General features: G+C 42.9%; 1 protein-coding gene across 4 annotated transcripts in view; it reads left to right on the top strand.

Annotated features, from left to right (window-relative positions):
* Positions 1 to 677: 677 nt before the first annotated feature.
* Positions 678 to 24,509, top strand: part of SYTL5 (synaptotagmin like 5) — a 107,923-nt gene continuing 84,091 nt past the window's right edge. For all 4 annotated transcript variants that reach the window (XM_077342919.1, XM_077342918.1, XM_077342920.1 and 1 more), the window contains exon 1: positions 678 to 935. The gene's annotated coding sequence lies outside the window, so the exon portion shown is untranslated. The remainder of the gene's footprint in view (positions 936 to 24,509) is intronic.

The raw sequence follows: 24,509 nt of genomic DNA, 5'->3' as shown, positions 1-24,509 counted from the left end.
ATTTTCACTTCTGAGGAGGGGAAGGTCAGGTAGGCATCAGGTTTAGAACTTAGAAGGTGAATAGGCAACATGAATGTATTCTGTATGAATATTAATAGTAGATAGTTTATCAAAATCAAATAGTTGTTTGGTTATACAAACAGTTCTTTAAAACTGGAGACAGATCTCTTGGCAATAACTGCTTTAATAATCAAGCATAAGCTTTTCTGCCTCAAAATTACTTAAGTTTGTGAAGGCAGGAACATTCACATCAGTTCTGATTTCCCTACTTAATTCTTCATAGGGATCCCTCCCCCCTTAACAAGGAGTTTTTTCCCTTAGGGAAGGGCTATTCATCCCACTTCTCTAATTCAGGATCCTCCTTGATCCTCTGTTTAATTCCCCTTCATTGTTTCCACTCTACTTCCAGCTGTCATTCTTAAGTGCTATTGTTAACTGCAGAATTCCATTTGAATCCTCTGTCACTCAGGGTTCTCAGAGTGAGTTAGCCATTTACTGTCCATAACAGTTAATAAGTTCACTCTATGGATATAGTGCAAATCTCCTTGCTTAATAAGGAGGCATCTCAAAGGGAGGGGAGGGGAGGGGAGGGGAGGGTTGGTCGCCGGATCCTGTAGCGCTTCTCAGCCGGGCCAGCAGGCGGCGGTGGGGGATGACAGTCAACTGTATCGGCTGGAAAGAAGGTGAGAGGTTCGGCGCCAGAACAGGGAGCTGCTGCACTCCTGTAGGTTGCTGCGCACCGAAGCGCGTTGGTGGTCGCGCTCGAGCTGGATGGTGGCTTCTGGCCCAGCTGCGCGTAGACGGCGGCCGGCCGGGATGCTCTTCGTGCAGTAGCAGGAGGGAAAGCCGCAGCAGCCCAGCTCGGGACCCGCAAAGTGTGGGTAGCAGCTGCAGCAGCGGCAGAGCGAAGGGCAAGCCGAGGACTTTACCTTGGGGTAAGCCGGGGATGGAAGGGGGGTCCGCTTCTTGCGAAGCGTGGCGGGGCACTAGCCTTTGCAAGCCCCGACTCCGTCTGCTGTGCTCACTGAGGGCGCAGGAGTTGGCTGCGGGCAGCTGCTTCGGGGCGAAGCAGCCTCTCGCCTCTTTGTGGACGGGCTTTGCGGACGCGGGGCGCTTCTGTTACCTCTCCCCTCCGCTTCGACAAAGCGGCAGCGCGCTTGGCACCGGATCGGCGGAGCTCTTCGTAGACCCGGGGGGGGGGGGATGCAGCGTGGAGTGGGTTTCCGAAGGCGAATCCTGTGAAGGATGGGATAAGCTGTGTTGTTCCCCCCCACTCTCTTTCCCGAAAGCGGAGTTCACCTTGTGGTCTGGAAAATGCTGTCAAAACTGGGAGCCCAGACGTATTAGGCGTCTTTTCAGAAGGAAACAAGGAAGTTACCTGAAGAGGTATTTCTGATTTCTGTATTTCCAGAAATCAGGAATGATTTGACCCATCTCATGTAAATTGATCGATGGGGTGGTGGGGGGGAGGGCGATTCTCTTTGGTTTTGCAGCATCATAACTTGTCTGTTGGCTTTTCAAACAATTTACTGAAAATCACAGGCCCATAAGGTTTAGTTTTTGGGTGTAAGTGAGAATTGAGTGGGATAAGAAGCTGATGTCTCTGTTAAGTCCTGAATGTTGTAATAACTGGTAATTCAGTAACCTTCCATTCCAATCTGTTTCTAAAATTCCTTTGCAATAAAACAGCTGCTTCGAGGCCCCCATTGAGGGTGTGGTTTAGCTTTGTGATTAATTGTGTCAGATTTGTGTCTGTTTTATCTTTTGGCATTCAATTTAACCTATTTGAGCTACTAGAGAGTGGAAGTGCATTGTTGGCATATACAGTGTTAGAAGGTGAGCAAGTTAATTAGACTGAGATGGTGTAGTTCATCTTAAAAGAGCCACTGAACTCAAACTCAGTTCTCACGTCTGTTCCAATCTTAGCTGTTTTTATTGCTTGATGACTTATGGGTCTTGATTGTAATTATCCCTTCCTGGCAATTGAACACCTCCCCCCCCACTATGTAACATTCAAAGAAATCTGTTTCAGTGTAACTGAAGGAGTAGGTATCTACACATGCTAAGTTTCTCAGTCTATGTTGGTATGGGGGGGGGGGTGCCACTGGACTCATACATCATCCCCACCCTCTCAACAGATCTGTAAACTAATCTGCTGCCATTTATTTGTATCTGTAGGCTAATTTACTGCCATTCATAGATCTTAACTGCCTTACTCCAGTCTCAGCTATAATCACTCAGTTTCTTATACATGCAGATCACCCTTCCTGGCAATTACCCACAAACATACACCACTTGTATATACTGGTTGAGGAAATTATGTTTAATTGTATCTGAAGAAGTGTGCATGCAGATGAAAGCTTATACCTTGAATAAAATTTTGTTGGTCTTAAAGTGCCACTGGATTCAAAGCATCTATCATCGTACACTGATATGTTTATTCTGTGTTGATTGAAATACTGCACTATACTCAGATTTGTTATGTCAGAACAACTAACTGCATGGTTCTTTAGATCTAGCCCTAACTTCCTGTAGTTGGGCATTCCTAGATCAGAATAAAGTCTTGAAAATGTAAAAATGATAAAACAATTAGTTGTAAGAAATCTGGCCCGATTCTATGCTTGCTTCCTTGAAGTGATCCACAGTGTTCAGGTCATCTCAAAGAATGGTACCTAGGATTGTAGACCAAAGCACGGGGGGCTAACCTGTATTAAGCAATTGCTATGCATTCTTGTAAGTTATCTCACACTCATTCTTTCTGTTCTCGGGCATTAACACTTATGTTCAGAGATCTTGACTGCCTGGATAAAAGATATTCCTAGATATTTAACTATTTCTGTAATTATTCAGCAATATTTATGAACCAAATTTTAGGTCTCATATGTTCAAAATGTTGTACAACATAACACAAAGCACAGTCTATAAGCACATATAAAAATTCAGCAGATCAAGATGTAAAAATAAAATTTATAAGTCAAACAGTAGAAGCCAAAGTCAATAGGCAGCTTTTACCGAAACCAGATAGAAGAGAGAGATCTTTGCTATCTGCTGGACAGAAGGGGTTCTGCTGCATGGGAGGGGGAGAGGCAGGGGTGGGAAAGGGAGGGGACTTCTATAAAATTTGATACCTGGCTCATGATGGTTGCCAGTTTTGCATCCACAAATGATAGCATTCTGAACAGATGTTCTTCCAAAGATGGTACACAGAAGAAGGCATAGAAGGCGGTTGTATATTGTAAGGTCTACTGGGATGTGGAGTGAGGGCATGGCGCATCTTTGTGCATTCTGCATACACAGATCTAATGCAGACTTGTGTAGAGGCTCTGCCCAGTGCAGAAATGAAACTTTACTTTCATCCATGTAGCCCCATTCTGGTTTTTGTTTCTTGGTCCAGAAAAGGGGCTGATTTAGAGCCAGTGATGGAATGTTGGAAAATGACATATATGAAAAATAATTCCATTCTACGTGGTGTGATTTGATACTTAAAACCAGCTGTAGCAATAGGAACTTTACATCTGGCTGCTTCCAGGCTGCATTTGAGTCAATAGACCTGCTTAACCAAGAACACTTTTATCTTCTAGCACAGTAACATGGTATAGGATCGCTATATAAAAATGAAATTGCCTCTATTGCGGTAAACACTAAAGTAATAGTTACCAAACTTTTAAACCTGTACATCTTCAAGCAAATGTGAGCAGCTCTCATATGTACAATTGTTTCCCTTTCAGTTTTGGTTAAAAGGCTGTAAAGTGCAAACACTGGGTCATGTCTGACCCTTGGGGTGGCGCTCTCTAGCGTTTTCATGGCAGACTCAATACGGGGTGATTTGCCAGTGCCTTCCCCAGTCATTACCGTTTACCCCCCAGCAAGCTGGGTACTCATTTTACCAACCTTGGAAGGATGGAAGGCTGAGTCAACCTTGAGCGAGCTGCTGGGATTGAACTCCCAGCCTCATGGGCAGAGCTTTCAGACTGCATGTCTGCTGCCTTACCACTCTGCGCCACAAGAGGCTCTTAAAAGGCTGTATTATTTGGTAAAAAGAGTGTATTCTTAGAGAGCATTTATTTTAAAATATAGAAGAAGAAAAGTTGGTTCTTACATGCTGCTTTTCTCTACCAGAATGAGTCTCAAAGTGGCTTAAAATCGCCTTCCATTTCCTCTCCCTACAATAGATACCTTGTGAGGTGGGTGAGGCTGAGAGAGCCCTGATATTACTGCTTGGTCAGAACAGCTTTATTAGTACTGTGGTGAGCCCAAGGTCACCCAGCTGGCTGCATGTGGGGGAGCGCAGAATCAAACCTGGCTCACCAGATTAGAAGTCTGCACTCTTAACTACTATACCAAGCTGGCTCTTGCAGCAGTGTCCATTCCAGTTTGTTTGAATTCTCCTGAACCAAGAAAGCTGAGCTTGAAGAGAGCTACAGTCTGAGATGTGAGCAGAAAGTATGAGTCACTGTGTCTCAAAAGAATGAAGATAACCTTTTTTAGGTGGTGCTTCCTGGACAAATTCAGGACTTGTGTAAGCAAGGCGTAGCTCTAACTGAGTTTTGCTTGGAGATGGTGAATCTATTTCTGGCATTGTGTGTACAGTATAACTGGGGTAAGGTTTATGAAGTTTGCCAAGGAATTAAAATTGTTGAGTATCCAAGAAAGAGGAAGAACACAGAAGGAGCAGAATCTAACCCAAACCTGTTGTCTTAACTTTATTGTATATTTTTTTTGGGGGGGGGGGAAATACAAATTGCTGTAACTACTTTTAGAGAATCCACAGGTTAGATAGTACCGACAGGTTGTTAATACATTTGGGAGTTTTGCAACTTAACAGTATAGTCAACAAGGGAATCAGGAAGTTAGACAATCAAGACTGGGTTTTCTTCCAAGGGATACCATAAAAGGGGAGGGTATCTTACATTACTATACAGATTAGTTACTTATTGTATATATAACACTTTTAGGAGATGTCATTTTCCGTGCAGGTAAAAAAGGTAGTTTTTCAGCACCACTACCCCTCATGTGCCCAGCCTCAGGAAACGAGTGTGGCCACAATCCATTTCAACACTTTATTTCCTTTCTTCCCTCATCTGACCTCTGAGGATCTCAAGGAGGCACACTGAACTCCCCCCCCCACTACCCCAGGCCCAACAATAACAACAACCTTTTGTGGTAGGCCAGGCTGAGTGACTGGTCCTGGATGACCCAGATGACAGGGACCTGTCTCATGAGGTGTCTGAATCTGACTCTCCCACTCCATCCCTAGTTCCCCAGTTCTTGTTTCTCCTATGTTTTCCACAGAAGTGATGAAGCTATGGGGATGGCCTGATGGAGAGGCTGTTTCTGAAACCTCTAGGGGGTGCTTTTTATCCCCCCCCCCCTGATAACCTCCTTCCCCTCATGGGCTGTGTATGGGAGGGGAGATCACTTTGCACGCCCACTCTCACCAACCCCCTTCATGGTCATCATTTGAGAAAACGCAAAGTTGGTTGGTGCTACTCTGCTTCACCTCCCCTGTGGCAGCTTTGCCAGTCTTCGACCGTTTATGCACTGAGAACTTCACTGCCCCATCTCCCATGCAGGAGCACAGATCGGGGGCGGATGAGATGCACCAGGCCAAATGCTCCCCCATGTGGGTACAAGAAGAGGTGGGGCAACCTGCCATGACTAAAACTTCAGCCTGCAGCCTGGCATGAAACCTCCAGTGCATAAACGGTCTTCCCGGAGCTGCAGTTGGAGGAGGCCGGAACAAAAAACCCCACCACACCTCTTCTTTCTCTGCTTTCACTGTCAGTTCCCCCACACTATTTTACCTCAGTCCCTTAGCAATGCCTCCTAGTTATTTCCTTTTAGTTTCTTGTCAGCTTTGACTACACACACCTAGACAAATTCAGAACTTGTGTAAGCAAGGCGTTGTACTTGGAGACAGTGAATCTAATTCTGGCATTATGTGTACAGCATATCTAGGGTAAGGTTTATGAAGTTTGCCCAGTTGCCCCGCCTGAGCAGCCTCCTACCTTCCTTCCCTTGCACCAGTTGCTTGTGGGCTGTATGTTTGACACCCCTGATTTAGAGGTGAACAGTCACCTACATTGCTACTTTAGCATCGGCACTCTTGTCTTGGATAAACAGCAAAGACTGAGGTTTGCATGATGCATTACACTCCAGTGCATGTAGCAGTAGCCTGGTGACCCAAGCATAGGTGGGCAGAGAAGGGGAAAATAGATATATGAAAAGCATTGGCTGGAAATAGATTTCTGTAGAAACATTCCAATCTGATAGGCTTGTTTGTTCAAGATAATTCTATGTAAGAAATTTGAAGACTGTAGTATAAAGAGTGATGCAAGCAGAGAGCATGAGTCATGATCCCTGAAAAGGGAGGAGATAAGGCTCTTAAATCTTTGGGCAAACTCAAGTCTTGTATAAGCAGGATTCAGGGGAACAGTGTCATTGGAAGAATTAAGTATTCTGCCCCCCCCCCAACAACTTTGTCACTCTAATTTCCCTGCTTCTGAAGCTGCTTTTCCTTTTAAAAAGTGAACACATTGGAACTTACAGTACATCCATTAGCATACAAGATGAAACAATTCATATTATAGTATTATGCATTACTATGTATGGGTGTGCTGTTGAACAGTGAAAAAAGCTGACAGGAAGAAAGTTGATTATTTGAATTTTATGGATACCACCAACTGCCTAAAAGACAAATAAATGGTTTCTAGATCAAATCAAGCCTGCACTCTCCCTAAAGGCTAAAATGATCAAACTGTTACCCTCATACTTTGGTCACATTATGAGATGACAAGAGTCGCTGGAAAAGACAATGCTAGGAAAAGTTAAAGGCAGCAGGAAAAGAGCAAGACCCAACAAAGACCCAACATGGACTGACTCAATCAAAGATGCCATGACCCTCAGTTTGAAAACCGGAGCAAGGCTGCTAAAGACAGGATGTTTTGGAGGTCCTTAGGATTGCCATCATAAAATCTAAGTGTTGGAAGGGTCCATATAGGCCATCTAGTCCAACCCACTGCTCAGTGCAGGATCAGCATCCATGATAAGTATCTGCCCGGCCGCTGCATAAAGACTAAGAGTGAGGAGAAAGTCACCAACTCCCCAGGCAGCTTATTCCACTGCTAAGTCAGAATTAACTGACCACATGCACACATAGTTAGCATGTCATTCACAACTCCCCCCTCCCCCACCAATCTTCATGCTGTGAGGTTGAGCACTCCCATTTATACCATTTAGTATTAAGACGCATCTGCCTTTTGAAAAGTATCAGCAGGATCACTTAGTGGCAGTTATCATCTTGTGAGCTTTTCTGTTTTTCTACCTCTTAATGTGTACATGTTCCCCTTCTCCTGTGCTTAAACGCCCACCTACTTGTGTTATTTTTTGAAAAAGAGAAACCAAACGCACTATAGCTTTATACTTGTAATAAGGCTGTCACCAGTTCATAATATGCAGGCTGACTACTGTCTTTGAGTGGGTGCATAATTACAAAGGCTAAAATGCAGATAAAACATGTAGACTGATTAGATATTTAAACCTTGATTGCCAGACAGGACTATGAATGACAGAAGAAGACTATGTCTGTGAGCTACAGGTGCTTTGAGAAAGTCTGTCCATTAAGGATAGAGGAATTTTTCTGACAGTACATTAAAGAAATCAACTATTTAGGGTGGTGGTGGTGGCCCCCAGTACAAATAGCATGGTGGTGGTGGCCCCCAGTACAAATATTGCCTCCATCCATCTTTGTGATATGGTGACGATAATAACAGTGACTGCTAGGATTATCATCAGTAAATCTTATAAAACCCAAACTGATAAGTCACCCACTACCTGATTGGCCCTCATCAAAGAATGGTCCACCCAGGTAGTTTAGACTCAATCAGGAGGCAGCCCTCAGCCAGGAAACTTAATAAGGGATCAGCTCTCCACTTCGGACTTTTCAGAAGTTTCAGAAACGTTTATTCATGAGTAAGTGATGGTCATCATCCAGGAATGCCCTTCCCTGGTAGTTTAGCCCCAATCATGATGTAGCCCTCAGCCAGGAAGGGCTTAACAAGGGATCAGCTCTCCACCTCCAACTTCCTGCCAGTTTCAGATGTTTACTGGGTGGAAGAGGAGTAGGCCTCAGAGCATGCCCCGCTCCCCACAACAGACACCCTGTGAGGTAGGTGGGGCTGAGATAGTTCTAAGAAAACTGTAAGTAGCCCATAATCACCCAAGGTCAGGCTTCAGGAAACCCCAGAAGTGGGATCTCCAGGTTCCATCTGGAGGCTGGCATCCCTACCACTATTCAGGAATGCCAGCTTCCAGATGGAACCTGGAGAACCCCCAGAATGAAAACCCCAGATTGCAGAGATCAGTTCCCTGGATAAAAGGGCTGTTTGGGAAGGCGGCAGGGGCTGTGTGGCACTACACACAGACACCCAGAGAGAGAAAACACAGCAGACAAGAATGTTCCATTGTTCTCACAGACCAGTTTCCCTCAGCCTCACTTATCTCACAGGGTGTCTGTTGTGGGGAGAGGAAGGGAAGGCAATCATAAGCCACTCTGTGACAACTTTAGGCAGTGAAAAGCTGGGTATAAAAAACAACTATTCTCCTGAGAAGCTGCTACTGGGAAACAGTGTCTCCCTTCTCCACATATCCCTATGGCCTCATGGTATTTCTGTGCCCTCTCTATAGTTTCCCCATCTTCCATGCCATTGGTCTCTGCTCATGCCAATCTGCTTTGTTGTGATTGTCTTGGGAAGATTGCAGCAAGACCAAGGTGGCCTCCGTATGGAATGGGAAAGTCTACATCTTCCCAATCTCACCCTGATCAGCATTATTTTCCCTGCTGCAATTGCCTGTGATGGCTACCCCAATGCATTGCTCTCTTTTCAGATTGCAAGTTGCAAACCTCAAAGCTGAGTAAACTTTCCCAGGGGCACCCTGGGTTTTCTTGGGCACCATGGATCCCAGAGGGCCAGAAGAGGGGCTGTTTCTGGGGCTGTTGCATCCCCCCCACCTCCAGAAGGTACGCAGGCACTACCACAGCTCCCCCCATGTCCTGAGAGTTGAAAGAGACCAGGAAGTCAGGGAAACGTATGTGCAGGAGGGCATGCTCTGAGGCTGGGTTCTCTTCCACCCAAGCAAACTTATGAACTTGGCAGGAAGTCAGAGGTAGATAACTGATTCCTTATTAAGCCTTTTCTGGCTGAGGGCTGACTCCTGATTGGGGCTATATTACCAGGGTGGGCCATTCCTGGATGAGGGTAATCACTTACTCATGAGTAAATATTTCCAGGACAGAGGCATTTCCTTAGCACCTAGGATTCGAGAGGGCTAGCAGGGAGCTATTTCTGGGCCTTCTGCAGTCCTCCAGAAGGCTCGCAGAGGCTTCCCCATGCCCTTTGAGTTGAAAGAGGCCAGGGAGAACTTACTGGAAACAGGGCATGCTCTGATGCTGGCTCCTCTTCCATTGAGCAAACTTCTGAAAACAGCAGGAGGTTGAAGGTGGAGAGCTGGCTAAGGGCTGCCTCCTGATTTGGTCTAAACTACCTGGGTGGGCCATTCCTGGATGAGGTGACTTGTTAGGTTGGGTTTTATAAGGTTTACTGATAAGTAGGGAACCTTTTTTCATTTCTCCCTGTCCTATTGTAGCCTCTCCCCATTTCCCTGCTTCCTTTTCTTTTTCCTACCAGCCAACCTACCTTTATCTGCTCTGCTATGTTCAACATTTCTGCCTTCATTCCCTCTGGTAGTCTCTGCCTTGGAAAACAATGACCCAGTTCTAGAGTACCTGCCACCAGTCTGCTCACAGATGCACAGTGAGAGGTATCTGCAAGGACTGGTAGGGATCACCTTGCTTAACCCTGTACCCTCCTTCCCACACTATTTTCTCTTTCCCTCTTCCTGGCAATGCCCATATCTTAACCATTCCCCATTTTCTTGCCTCCTTCACACCCACCAACAACCCTACCTTTTATTTGCCCCTCATCTCCAGCTGTGTTTATTTACTTCATATCCTGCCTTTCTCCACAACAGAGACAAAGCAGCTTACATCATTCTCTTAACAATGATATCCTCACAGTGAACATGTGAAGTAGGCTATGTTGAGAATGTGGTCCAAGATTCCTAGTAAGCACCATGGTCAAACTTAAACCTCCCAGATCCTAGTCTGAAACTCGTAACTACTACACATACTTATTTTCTTGAGGTGGTTGTTATTGAACAATAGTGGGCAGCTGTTCCTAAGTGAATCATGGAACTCAAATATTGTCAAGTTACCCAGTCGTTACTGCCAGGACTGATGTAGTAAGTCTCCCTCAAATGCCAAAATAGCCATGGAAAGGGCATTGCCCTGTCCCCCCTCCCTTTTACTGTCAGAAACCAAGGTGTCAATGGGCAGTGTTGCTGTGGTTACTAGCAATAGCCATAGGGTACATTTGTATCTTAAAGCTGCAGACTGTTTTTCTTTGATCTATTTTAAAAACAGTTATTGTTTTAAGATTCCATACTTTTCTATAAACCTGAACTGTGTAGAAATATCTATCTTGTCTGTTCATGGCTCAAATCTCTAGATTTAAACATCCTGTGATTTGCCCATGTTCATTAATTAGATGCATTGATATCTACACATTATCAGTTTCAAAGTGTAGAAACTCAACAGCCGCATATGCATAGTTCGGCGTGAGATTTTAGAAGCCCATATGCAAAAATTATGGTTGTAAAAACTTCAGCTGTGGACTTCTGGGAAATGATTCAGTCTGAACACTATCCATCTGGTATCCAGATCTTTGTACAATTTTATTATTAATACTTTCAGTGTGACAGAACATGTCTCATTGCCACAAAACAGTGAGTTGGAGATAAAGCTTCATTAAAAAAAATAATTTTAGGAACTGGCAGTACACTGTGGTGGGGAAATATAGAGAGTATCTCTGAGGTGTGATCATTTGAAACAACTGGAAGTGGCACTATGCATATATTAGTGGATCATCTCACTGAAGAATCTTTTCCAAACCTCATCATCCTAAACATAAGTTGCCTAAAGTGCAGTTTTAGTTTAACAAATGGTAGAAATGATAAACACCAATTTGAATCCTTTCCTAAGACACCACTAGAGGTTTGTTAATATTGCCAGGTGGCACTGTTACATCTCCTGTACAGAATTACTTTTTGTATTTTGAAAATATTTTGTTCTTGTTAAAGAACTGTATTTTTAGCTTAAGCATGGTCCAAAGTATAAGTTGTCAGAGCAGCTGGGAAGTTTTCTCTCACTTGTCTAAAGTAGAATTTTATGAAGCTGAAGCTTCCATTTACAAATCACTTACCAATTTCTTTTCTAAGTAAAAACAGCACCACAGATTCTCCTCTACATTAGCAAGTAGCCCCTGGAGTTGTCAGTGTTTGAACAAAGGCAAGAATCACTATTAACCCTTACCTAAGCAAAATACTACTACCTACAGTGTGTGAGGTAAAGAAGACTCAGCGTAAGTTGGGTGGATCACAGGTAGATAGGCAGGCAACTAGGTTGTAGTAGCAGGCAGGGAGGTAAATTCCCCTCCCCCTCAATCTGCTGTCTGAGGTGACCACTTCAGATTGACAGGATGGGTTCTAAGATAAGGCAACCCACCTCATAACATTCCTTCAAACCCTTACTGCACTTTTTATTTGGTTTTTTGGTTGTAAATTTATACCAATGCTAGTTGGGAGTCTTCTGTGTTTATATGTTTATAAACTGCTAGCTACATATAAACTGCTAGCGTTAAGTCTTTTTACCACCTTCTCCCTAGTCTCAATCCCTTCTGCCATGACAGGACACTTGAGCACTTAGTCTGGTGTTTTCTTTATTAGTAGTAACACAGCCTGATTCAATGCAGAGTTAAGTGGCTAAATCCCACTGAAGAAGAAGAAGAAGAGTTGGCTCTTATATGCCGCTTTTTTCTACCCAAAGGAGTCTCAAAGCGGCTTACAGTCGCCTTCCCTTTCCTCTCCCCACAATACACACCCTGTGAGGTGGGTGAGGCTGAGAGAGCCCTGATATCACTGCTCGGTCAGAACAGCTTTATCAGTGCTGTGGCGAGCCCAAGTTCACCCAGCTAGTTGCATGTGGGGGAGTGTGGAATTGAACCCGGCTCACCTGATTAGTAGTCCACACTCCTAACCACTACACCAAACTGGCTCTGAAACCAGGGCTGGATTTTGCTGTGTAATAGAGGAAGAAAGGTTTTATTTAACATTGTTCTCTTTGTGCAGGGGCTTCTTATAAATCAAAAAGTAATTTTTCATTTCTAATCTGTGTTGGTTTATATAAAAATCAAAGGAGCTTCTGCACAATTGAAAACGTTCTGTGGGATTCAACCAATAACATGCTTGGATTTGCCAAGGATAACCCAAACGTGCCCTTTATGCTACCTGATTTATCAGGTAACTATGATTTTTCTCATCTAAAGCTAATTTTTGCAGTATCTGAATCAGCCTCTCCATTTGACATTGAAAAGAAGACTCTGTGGCAATAAAACTGACTGTATGTAATAGCCTTGTGTTAAATGTGAAACAGTTTAATGTGAATGCTTTTAGAAAAGACATATTGTGAATATAGACCAAGACACGGAATAATTTCATAATACTAATCTAATAAATGTTGTGCAGATGCATGATTCATTAATGTTAGCCTGATACGTTTAAAGGGCAATAATAATGGCAGGAGTAGTTGGCATTCTCCATGCCTGATATTAATCAGTCAGACACTGATGAATAGGGGGTTGCTGTAGCCAGCAGCAAGTATGCATTTGCTTGCACCTAGGTTTTTCTTCTGGCCTCAGAGATGTCTATAGTCTTCCTATGAATATACACATCAAACAAAAGACTGGTGGATCGCAAAAGTAGGTTACTGAAAAAAAATCAAAGCATCAAGTTTGAAGGTGTATGGCAAATACATTAAGCTTCTTAAAGTTTTCCATCTAGCCAGGAAAAGGTTTGAAGCTATTGTTTTCACAAGGAATTTAACCAAAACGATATGTTGATTAATAGGCTATGTTAAATTATTGGGATTCTCTTTCTGGCCTTTTAAAAAACAGCTACCTGTAGTAATGTTGGACAATACTTCTGTGCCACAGAGTCTATAATGCTTTAATATTGTTGTTTGTTGATGGGGAGTGCGAGATGACATTAGTCCCTCTTCTTGCAGTTTACCTAGATAATGCTTTCTGTTTATAGTTGATGAGCAGTTGGAGTTGCAAGCATGGTGGTGTTTCTTTCAAGAATATGCAGGGGGTTGGACTAGATGACCCTGGAGGTACCTTCCAACTCTATGATCCTATGATTTTTATATTGACTGACATGTATTTAGAGAATGGGAAATTTTCATTCACTGCTCATTGAATTTAAGAGGACAAATTAAAAATTTGGTCAGTGGTTAATTTTCTTCCCAGGGTATCTCAGCCAATGGATTTCTACAGCAATTGCACCATCCTACTGAAGAAAGCATTGATACAAATATTTGACAATCAAGATTAATGGTAGCCACATTTTGGGTAGGCTGTCCTTGAGGGAACTAGTGACAGTTGTGGATAGCACCAACTAGCTCTGCCACCAAACTGCTCTGCTTTGACCCCTGGGACTGTCCTGGAAAGTGGTCACCAGCAGGGAGCCTGCTCTCTCCTTCCCTTCCTCTGTTGGGGCAGGTGGGCTGAGGGCAGGACCAGCCTTCTTCCTCTTTACTCTTGCCTGTCTGACCAATTTCATTATTACCTGTGCCATGCTTCTTCTAATTGAGAGTAGAGTAAGGAGAGTCAGCTCTGGCTTTTTACCACAATGCAAGAGGAGGGGAAGTGTTGCCCCGCCTTGCCTTGGCTGGCCACAGCAGGGCGAAGAAGGAGGAGGAGGAGGAGGAGAAGGAGGAGGAGGAGGAGAAGAAGGAGAAGGAGAAGAGAAGAAGAAGAAGAAGAAAAGAAGAAGAAGAAGAAGAAGAAGAGTTGGTTCTTATATGCCGCTTTTCCCTACCCGAAGGAGGCTCAAAGCGGCTTACAGTCGCCTTCCCATTCCTTTCCCCACAACAGACACCCTGTGGGGTGGGTGAGGCTGAGAGAGCCCTGATACCACTACTCGGTCAGAACAGTTTTATCAGTGCCGTGGCTAGCCCAAGGTCACCCAGCTGGTTGCATGTGGGGGAGCGCAGAATTGAACCTGGCATGCCAGATTAGAAGTCCGCACTCCTAACCACTACACCAAACTGTGAGTGAGACACAGCTTCCTGCTAGAGTGCAGGAGAAGCACAGCTCTGCCCAGCTGCCGGGGGGAGAAGGTGGATAGGTGCTGTCTTCCCATGCCCCTACCATATGGGTACGAGCAGATTGAGTGCCCTGGACAGCATAGTTTAGGATACCCAAAATCACGGGGCTGGCCCTAGCTACATTCATGGCATTTAGTATTGGTATTTCTCCACCAGCGCTCTGCAGGACATACAGAAAAAGTTGCCCATCTGTAACTGGTGTTCTTTGAGTGGCCATCTACATGGTTATGAAATCCAACCACCTTCCCTACAATAATTGTCAGTTGTCTGTTCCTGTTATTTAGGGAAGAACAGAGCAAGGAGATCTGGCCACACTCACCCAAGAAAAGGACATGGAGCTATTTTTTGCTTTGAGCCAGGTCAGCACCTAAATCTTTTTTCAGTTTAGCAGTAGGAGTTTCTTTAAGGGCTTGAGCAACTGAAGGTATAACTGCCCCAGCAACCCCCTGAGCACCACTTACTAATAAGCAGCCTATTCTTTTGCTTTCCTCATCTGTGTGCTGCTTTTGCTGTTAGAAACGGATCCCTAGTGCCTTCTTTCTATTTTATTAAGACAGATCTGTTTAAACACACCTAGCTGCTGTTATCCTGTCATGTTTACACTTCATTATAGGTATAACAATGAAATAGCCTTTTTTGTTGGCTTCCAGAAATGCTGTTTAGTCCTTTAATTAGAATTATGCAATGACACAAGTAGTAATTATTTTTCTCTGCTTACTCTGTTTCTTTCCACATCATGTTGAGTAGCATAGGGCTATTAAATAGCAAATGAACATAGATCAAGATAGGTAACTCTGTCTGTACCAGTAGAAAACAGATAAAAGTCCAGTAGCACCTTAAAGACTAACTGATTTGTGGTAGTGTATGAGCTTTTGTGAGTCACTGCTCACTTATTCAGATGCAGCAAATGGGAAGTAGCAACAGAATTATAGGATTTTGTGCTTCATTGGGCAAATGAAATGAAGTCAGCAGAAAGTAACAATTTGGTTGTGGTCTGCAGCCAAGAGTGATTCTTCTAACAATTCTTTTCAATCTCAAGAAATTTCAGTCTGATTTTTTGTTTAAAATGCTATAAAGGACATTCAAAGCTCTGTGAGGAGATTGTGCAAAGAGAAGGTTTTTGCTTACATAAGATCCCTCCTGAGGAAAGGTTCCTGTCCTTGGATGACCTTAAGAACTACCAGCCAGTAGCTAATATTCCATTCCTGCAATGGGTGAAGACCCGTCATCCATAATACAGTAGAAGAAAAAAGTCTCAAGCTGGCGATGGTGAAGTGATTTAATGGTCAAACCAAATTCACAATATTCAAAACAATTTCAAAATGGATTCCCAGGTGTATGTCCGTTTTCAATTTCTTCATCTGTGAAATCTAAACCTCAATATTGTAATAACTCAATCCCTTTCAACCACCTTACACAGAAATGGCTTCTTGAGTAAGGGATGAACTACTACCTCCTTTAGCACCCCTGGTAACTCCCCCGAAGATAGGGCTTTCTTAAAGACCTTGGCAAAATATTTTTTTCAGAAGTTTAATGTACCTCAAATTGTTGTAAGATTAAAACAGAGGATGGAAAAACTGCATGTCCCAAGACACTTGGTGTGGGTCTCAAGAAATCTAAGTTTGAGTCCCATTCTGTGTACCAGATACGTTTGTCCATTGTTACTTTATTGATAACAATTCTATCTTATCCCTGAACGTTAAAAACTCTTCAAAACAGTATGCAAAAATTAAAATGTACTCCATAAAATGTTTAAAATAAAAGAACACAGCTGTGACAGCAAGTAAATCTCAATGCAGCAACTGTGAAAAGAAATTGGTATGAAAATATGTCTAAAATCAATGTTCATTTTCAAAGCTTGTTACTGTTAAAAGCTAGGTAAAATGTCAGAAATGTTTATGAAATAAACATCCTGATGTACTAACCTTAAGGGTAGGAATGGTATAAAAACAAGTAAAAGTTTCTAATGTATGCTGTAATGCTTTGGGCTGTTGTTGACCTTTCGTTCTAAAATGGGAAAGTCACCGAGGTGGACACAAAGTTGCAGTGCTACACAAAGGGCTTAAAACAGGGGTAGTCAAACTGCAGCCCTCCAGATGTCCATGGACTACAATTCCCAGGAGCCCCTGCCAGCGAATGCTGGCAGGGGCTCCTGAGAATTGTAGTCCATAGACATCTGGAGGGCCGCAGTTTGACTACCCCTGGCTTAAAAGAATAAATGGGCTGTCTGGCAGTCAGCACCTGTGAAACCACTCCTGTTGGCCAAGAAAACATACCATTCAGATTACTCTGTATAGCACCTGCTGCCAGGTTTAATCATAAACCTTTTGTTCAGAGGTGTGCATACGCAGCCGTGAGTGAACTATAATACAGAAAATACTCTCTACAGTTAGATTGTTTTCGTAAATAGCTGCATCTTGAAAAACACTGTGGATAGATGCTTAGTTGGTGCAGGTCACTTCACACTTATTAAGTTGGTGAAAGAGTAATTCTGCCTGCCCCGGGAATCTTGGAGGTTATAGATCTCTGAAGTTGAGCTTAGGATCTCTATTGCAGTTCGCAGCACCTTGCCAAACTGTTGTTAAGTGTCTCCCATGGATGTTAGCTGTGTTGGTCTGCAGTAGAACAGCTAGATTTGAGTCCATGAACACTTTCCAGGGGTAGTGAAACTGCGGCCCTCCAGATGTCCATGAACTACAATTCCCATGAGCCCCTGCCAGCGAATGCAGGAATACAGTGCAATGCTGTCTAGAAAGCTGTAGTTCTGGGGGAAATTGACAGAAATTGCCCACTTCCTCGCTTGAGCTCTTCATAAACAGCACAGCAACTTGCAGAGGAATTCTTTTGACTTTTCTTCCCTTTCTACCCCATGTTTCCTTTTGCTGTGTTCTTAAAGGTCCCTTGACCTTTAGAAACAGCTTTTGTGTAGACCCTGCATTGTAATCCCTAAACGATAGCTACTGTTCCTAAACGATAGCCATTTGCTGAGAACAGCTTTGGTGTGGCGCTGGGCATAGAGTGAAATGCACTTTGGGTTACCATCTGTTCCACTTAATATTTCTGGAAAGGCCTTGAAGGAGGAGTGGATCTCATGGCTTAAGTGCCACACAGCGCTTAACACCCAATCTGGGTGGCTGTCCCACCCCTGAGTGCCTCCTCCTACAACCGGCTTGCCTGTCTGCCCAGCGGCCAGCCAATTGCCTTCCGTCCCTCATCCCTGACCACCCCCCTCCTTCCTCTGAGGCTTGGAGGCTGCAGATCTCTGCTGCATGAAAGCTGCCCCTGCTGGTGAGTTCCATAACAACTGCCTGCAGCCTTTTCAGGTCCTGGGGGGAGAGGGAGGCCATCCACAGAGTTCTTTCACACAATCTAGCGCACGTTGTATTCCTTAGCCCTTTAGCCCCTAATCAAAGTATAATGACTGAGCATGCTCCTTGGAATATCAGTGCTTTTAAAATCCTCTTTAACTTAAGCTTGGACCAAACGAGTAATGGTTTCCCGGCCCCTGATGAAACATTACTATTGTGTGCCATGGTGGTGATTTGGTGCCAGGTAATGAAAACAATAATTACTGTATTCTTTTACAGACACTGTTGAAATGTAACTGTCAATTTCCATAGAAATAATTTCTGAGGGAAAATGTGATTTGATAGAATGGTCACTTTTTAAACAAAATAAATTGTGTGTGCTAATAAAACAGATTTGGTAACCTAGCATTTGACATATGGCTTATTTTGTGCCTGAAGTTAAACAGATGAGAAACTTCTCAGTTGGGAATACTCCATTTTCTGCTCACAGCATGACTGAAGGCATGTTTCTAGGGTCTCCAGGGAAGACTAGAATTTTACATAAAGAAAAATTCCCTTTGTTGCATCAAAGCCACAGATTCTTGTGCTGTATCAAATCAAATCTTTGTAGATAATTTAGTTTTTTAAATGGTTAAGAATAAGATCAGTTCAACTTGCCTACTCCCTGGCAAATTCCAGAAATTTCAACACACCTTAAACTGATTGTTTAATTCAAGCATCGGCTAGGTTACCTGTTCAACTTCCTGTCCTCATGAATAACAAGACTTATTCACATAAAACTAAGCCCTGATCAGTTCTGTTCAACGGATGTCAATAACTTATACATGCTATAGCCATTTAAGACCTAGCATGTTTTTTGGTCCGAATACCTTTTAGGACAAGAGAGTCTCTCAAGGCAGTTTATAGGTAGTGTAATTTCCTAGCTGCATATGAAAAAGAAGGACCATCTTGATGGAATACATTAAAACTGCCAAGTTTGTTTTGTTGACAAGTGGGCAAAAGCTATTCTAATTTAATTTAGAATTTTTATTTAAATAGAAGATAAGGGAACAAGGATGAAACCTTGTTCCACTCCACAGATGACTAAAACACTGAAGTTTTGCAGTTCTGCTGGAAATGTATGAATACAAGACATTAATCAGTGGCAGTAATATGTGGTTGACACCAATGTTACTGTGTTTTTTTTAAAGTTGTAACTTGCTGCCATTTTGTTTTGGGTTTAAGAACATAAGAAGAGTACTGCTAGATTTTAACAGTGGTCCATCCAGTCCATTATCCCATTTGAAAAGCAGCAAACCATTTTATTTATTTATATTTCAATTTATAGACTACCCCTCTACTCAGGGTCTTGAAGTACCTTGCACAGTGAGTTAAAAACTAACACAATAGGATTTAGGTTTTCAGATAAATTAAATCTAACTGTAAAATGTCACTCCTGCTCTCTATATGTGCCTGGAAAAGATGGTCATAGTTTGTCAACCAGACAGAAAACAGAGGATGAGGGGAGGAGTCCAGCCCGGTTTATTGGTGATGGGTAGTCCCTGGCCTCAACCAAATGCCTGGTGGAAGAATGCCCTCTTGCAAGCCCTCCAGAACTTAAAAAGCTCCTTGAGGGCTCACACTTCAGCAAGCAATCTGTTCTACCAGGCTGGAGCCAAAAAGGCCCTGGCTCTGGTCAAGGCCAGGTACAACCATCTTACATGGTGCTTGTTAACAAGTGGTAGTTTTTCAGATTGTGCTCTTCTGGGTGGTAGTAAGTCTGAAAGAAAAGTTAAAAATAAATATTGACAAGTACACTAGCAAAACACCCCCACAGAGCATGAGATTTCTGATGACATCTCACTATATCTTTCTTAAACATTGTAGTTCAATCATTTTCCATTCCAACTGAGTATATTTCTGTGATCCATATACCTAGTTATGCTATAAACTGGTGAAGTCACTTTTTTGCCATAAGGATTGCTACTGTCAAGACCTACGTCCAGATATCACAGAAAGAATGCTGTGATGAAGATTTGAAATGATGAGCTGCCCATTCTTGACAAAAACAAACAAACAAACGAAACAACCAGAGATGTCCCCTGTGAGCTATAAGACTGTGGCAAAACAGAACTGGAGCATCCGCCCACATAGTGTCTTAAATAAGACAGTTCAGCCTGGATATTAAGTGCAATTTACAGAGTCTTTCCATTGCTTCTAGTTGTCTCTCCTGACATAGGAATGGTAAGATTCTTTTTACATATAAACCAATACCGATATTTTGTTGTTCGCCCATGTCATTAAGAAAGAGAACAGGATGGGTCTGGGTAGATAAAGAGTTGGCTTGATTCTTAAATCATTGGGGACAGATTAGGTTTTGTTGAGTTGTTTCTCCAAGTATACTACATAGCCTTTTCCCACACACATGGATGGTTGTCATCAGGGTACTGTCTCTCTCAGAGAGCATTGAAGCAGAAGGTGGGAGATACTGCTTTGATATCTTTCTTACTGATACTATATATCAGTTTGCTTTCACACCAGGTTGTAATTCATTTCTGAGGGTGGTAGTCTGGATTAGGTTACTGCATTCTAAATTACCATCCTCTGGATGTAGCAGTCCTTGAAAAATGTCTTGAAGTTGGTACAGACTGCTACAGCTAGAGTGTTGACTGGAAAAGGTTGTAGGACCACGTCACTGCCATCTTGTTCCATCTACACTGGGCTCATTTCAAGGTGCTGGCATTGACACTTAAAGCTCTTTACAGCCTTGGACCAATGTACCTTAAAGGCTGCCTTCTCCCATATGAATCTACGTGTCCACTTTGGTCAGATTTTGAGGCCCTGCTTTGATCGACCCTGTCATGTGAGTCTAAATAAATGTTCTTGATTGTAACACAAAAACTGGAATTATCTCCTTAGGGAGATTAGTCTGTCTCCCTCTCTTAGTGTCTTCCACCGATAGTGAAAGACTTTTTGTTTACCAATAACCGTTACTGGCCCTCCTCTCTGGTTCTAGTTTTGTTTTTTATGCGTGTTTATTGGAATATTTTTATAATTGTAAAAGTTATTTAAATGCTTTTATGTGTGCTACTTTGGGCAACATAAAAACGTTTTAAATAAATCCCTCCTTAGAGTCTGAGAACATAATCCAGAAGGGAAATGGCTGTTATATTAGATTCTAGCATGGTTACAGAGATCCCTTGGCAATGATGAGAGAATTCTATTAAGCTGGCTATCTGGAATATTGCAGGATGTGGGACTCAAATACAAGTACAGGAGTTAAAACCTTTTTTAAAATGTGAGTGTCCTATTGTTTTATGACGGGAAACCAGGAATCTTGAAAGCTGCTCCCTTACAGGATATTAATCATATTGTTTGAAAGCACAACAAGGAATGAGAGCAGGGTGCCCTACAGCTGGACTTGCCTGTTTGGTTTCCAATAAACTGCCCCTAGGAGATGGGCCTTAGGAATGGGCCTTAGGAAGTCTGAGCAACAATAAAGCTAGTGGTAGTGACAGCATTCCAGTTGAACTATTCAAAATCTTAAAGGACGATGCAGTAAAAGTGCTACACTCAATATGCCAGCAAATTTGGAAAACTCAACAATGGCCACAGGATTGGAAAAGGTCAGTTTACATTCCAATCCCAAAGAAGGGCAATGCCAAAGAATGTTCAAACTACCGCACCATTGCACTAATTTCTCATGCTAGCAAAGTTATGCTCAAAATCCTACAAGCTAGGCTCCAGCAATATGTGGACCGAGAACTTCCAGAAGTACAGGCAGGATTTCGAAGAGGCAGAGGAACTAGAGATCAAATTGCCAACATACGCTGGATCATGGAGAAAGCTAGGGAGTACCAGAAGAACGTCTACTTCTGCTTCATTGACTATGCTAAAGCCTTTGATTGTGTGGAGCACAACAAATTGTGGCAAGTTCTTAAAGAGATGGGAATACCAGAGCATCTTATTTGTCTCTTGAGAAATTTATATGCAGGTCAAGAAGCAATAGTGAGAACTGAACATGGAATCACTGACTGGTTCAAAATTGAGAAAGGAGTTCGGCAAGGCTGTATACTGTCGCATTGCCTATTTAACTTGTATGCAGAGCACATCATGAGAAATGCGGGATTAGAGGAGTCACAAATTGGGATCAAGATTGCAGGGAGAAATATCAACAACCTCAGATATGCAGATGATACCACTCTAATGGCAGAAAGTGAAGAGGAACTAAAGAGCCTGTTGATGCGGGTGAAGGAGGAGAGTGCAAAAGTTGGCTTGAAACTCAACATCAAGAAAACAAAGATCATGGCATCCGGCCCTCTCAATTCCTGGCAAATAGAAGGGGAAGAAATGGAGATAGTGACAGATTTTATTTTCCTGGGCTCCAAGATCACTGCAGATGGGGACTGCAGCAAAGAAATTAAAAGACGCTTGCTCCTGGGGAGGAAAGCTATGGCAAATCTAGACAGCATCCTAAAAAGCAGAGACATTACCCTGCCAACAAAAGTGCGTTTAGTCAAGGCTATGGTATTCCCAGTTGCAATGTATGGCTGCGAAAGTTGGACCATAAGGAAGTCCGAGCGTCAAAGAATTGAGGCTTTTGAACTCTGGTGCTGGAGAAGACTCTTGCTAGTCCCTTGGACTGCAAGGCGAACAAACCGGTCAGTCCTCGAGGAGATCAGCCCTGACTGCTCTTTAGAAGGCCAGATCCTGAAGATGAAACTCAAATATTTTGGCCACCTCATGAGAAGGAAGGACTCCCTGGAGAAGAGCCTAATGCTGGGAGAGATCGAGGGCAAAAGAAGAAGGGGACGACAGAGAATGAGGTGGATGGATGGAGTCACTGAAGCAGTAGGTGCAAACTTAAATGGACTCCGGGGAATGGTAGAGGACAGGAAGGCCTGGAGGATCATTGTCCATGGGGTCGCGATGGGTCGGACACGACTTCGCACATAACAACAACAAACAACAACAACAGGAGATCTCAGATTGTTGAACTCCCAGTTTTGGCACATGCAGTTTATCTCAAGCTCCCAGAACTGTCTGTTATTGTAGTGCCAACTTATCTCCCCCATTTTTCAAATGGATAGGTTGAAAAAATGCTGAATTAGTCTGAGGAATTTTAAAAGTTCTTTAAGTTGATCTTACCAACCAAAGTCACTTTAAGAATTGTTGAGGCCTTCAGTGCACACTGTCAAGGAGTTCCTGACTGAACCCCTTGGATCCCCAAGGCAGGAGTGTGAAAATAACCAGACTCTAGAAATATATTAATTTTGTTAAAAGAAATTTAGAAATATTAATTTAGCAAATGCATAGGTACAGCACAAGACTTAAAGCAGTGGTTCCCAAACATCTTCAGGCTGCTGCCCCCTTGGCTCCCAGGCCACATCCCTAGTGCCCCCCATAAGTATGAACACACCTCTTTCTTGGTGCTAGGTCTACTGTAGATTCAAGACACTGTACTGCACACACTCCTTTTTCGGTAGTGGCCATATTTTATTCTGGAAAAGTCGTTTGTAAAAACCACTTTGGGTCCTTATTGTGGAGAAAGACAGAAGGGGAAAGAGAGAGAGAGAAGCAAGCAATAGAAAATGGTGTGGCCAGGAGCAAGCAGGAGAAGGCTATTCCAGCCCAAAGATGGAGACTTTTGGAGAAGAGTTGCCAACCCTGAGTTAAGAAATTCCTGGAGATCTGGGGTGGAGCTTGGGAAGGACAGAGTTTGAGGAGGGGAAAGAACTCAGCAAGGAATGTGTTCCCTCCTAACCTACCTTCTGAAGCTGCCATTTTCTTCAGGAAGCAAGCAGGGTTGGTCCTGGTCAGCACTGGAATGGGAGACCACTAAGGGAGTCCAGGGTTGCTACTACATGGACGCAGGCAATGGGAAGCCACCGCGGAACGTCTCTCAATAGCAAAACCCTATGGTAGCCATAAGTCAATTGTAGCTCAACAGTATTTTCCATGCACACCAAGATCAGGTGTAATGCCAGGGGAATTTCGCCCCCCCCACACACACCTGGAAGTTGGCAACCCCATTTCATGCAGAGGCCATGTTACAGTCTTTCCATCCATCTCAAGGAGGAAGTGAAAGTCAGGCAATGTCTCTGAACCAATTATAATCAGTTCTCTGTTAGTTACTGCTGTGTTGGTGTTATTGTTGTAACCATTTTGCTTTGTGTTTTGCATTAGCCTTTGATTTGTTGCATGTTTTAAATGTATTGTTTTTACTGTTTAAAAGTTGTAAGATGCCTTTTTCGTTTTAGCTGGAAGTGTGGGATATAAATGGCACATACAGACTATACGTATCTACAGATAGATATTCTTGTATCCATTAAAGTAAATTATGGGCTTTTTTACCTTTTCAAAAATGATTACTTATGTCCAAGTGAAGTAGCTATATCATGTTTCCTACAATTCTTCTTGTGGATTGGTTTCAAAGCTAGCTATCCGTAGTTAAGCAAAATCATATCACTAAGGGTTTTCAGGTACCATTCCTGCCTACTTGAATTCTACATGTTTCTCTTCTCACAGGAAAACCTTCTTACTGAATAGTCAATGTGATATGCAAACAGCCCTATGTCCTGGGGTCTTTCTGCAAATGTTTGGATTCATACAGTGTTTGACCTATGAATTGCTAAGGTCCACTGCAGTGTTGCATCATCAAACAGGTTGCTAAGCAATTGTGCATTAAATAAGGAAAAACCTTTTGTGTTTGCTGTCCTGTATGATTTAGGACGTACTTCGCAGAAAATTGTAAAAGGATATGGAAGTGTGTAGAAATAACTCTGCCCGAAGAGAAATCAATAGCAAAAAAAGAAAGAAGGGGGGGGGGGAACCATGAGAACCGAAAAGCAATAATTTGAAAACTGATAAAAGTTAAAGGGCTTTAAATTAGTTACCATAACTATTTCAAAAACATCCTGTGGTTTCATGTAAATGGCAAA

This window comes from Paroedura picta, chromosome 6 (genome assembly GCF_049243985.1).
Source record: "Paroedura picta isolate Pp20150507F chromosome 6, Ppicta_v3.0, whole genome shotgun sequence".
Taxonomy (NCBI): domain Eukaryota; kingdom Metazoa; phylum Chordata; class Lepidosauria; order Squamata; family Gekkonidae; genus Paroedura; species Paroedura picta.
Note: the sequence above shows the minus strand (reverse complement) of the source record. Positions and strands in the feature narration are given on the sequence as shown.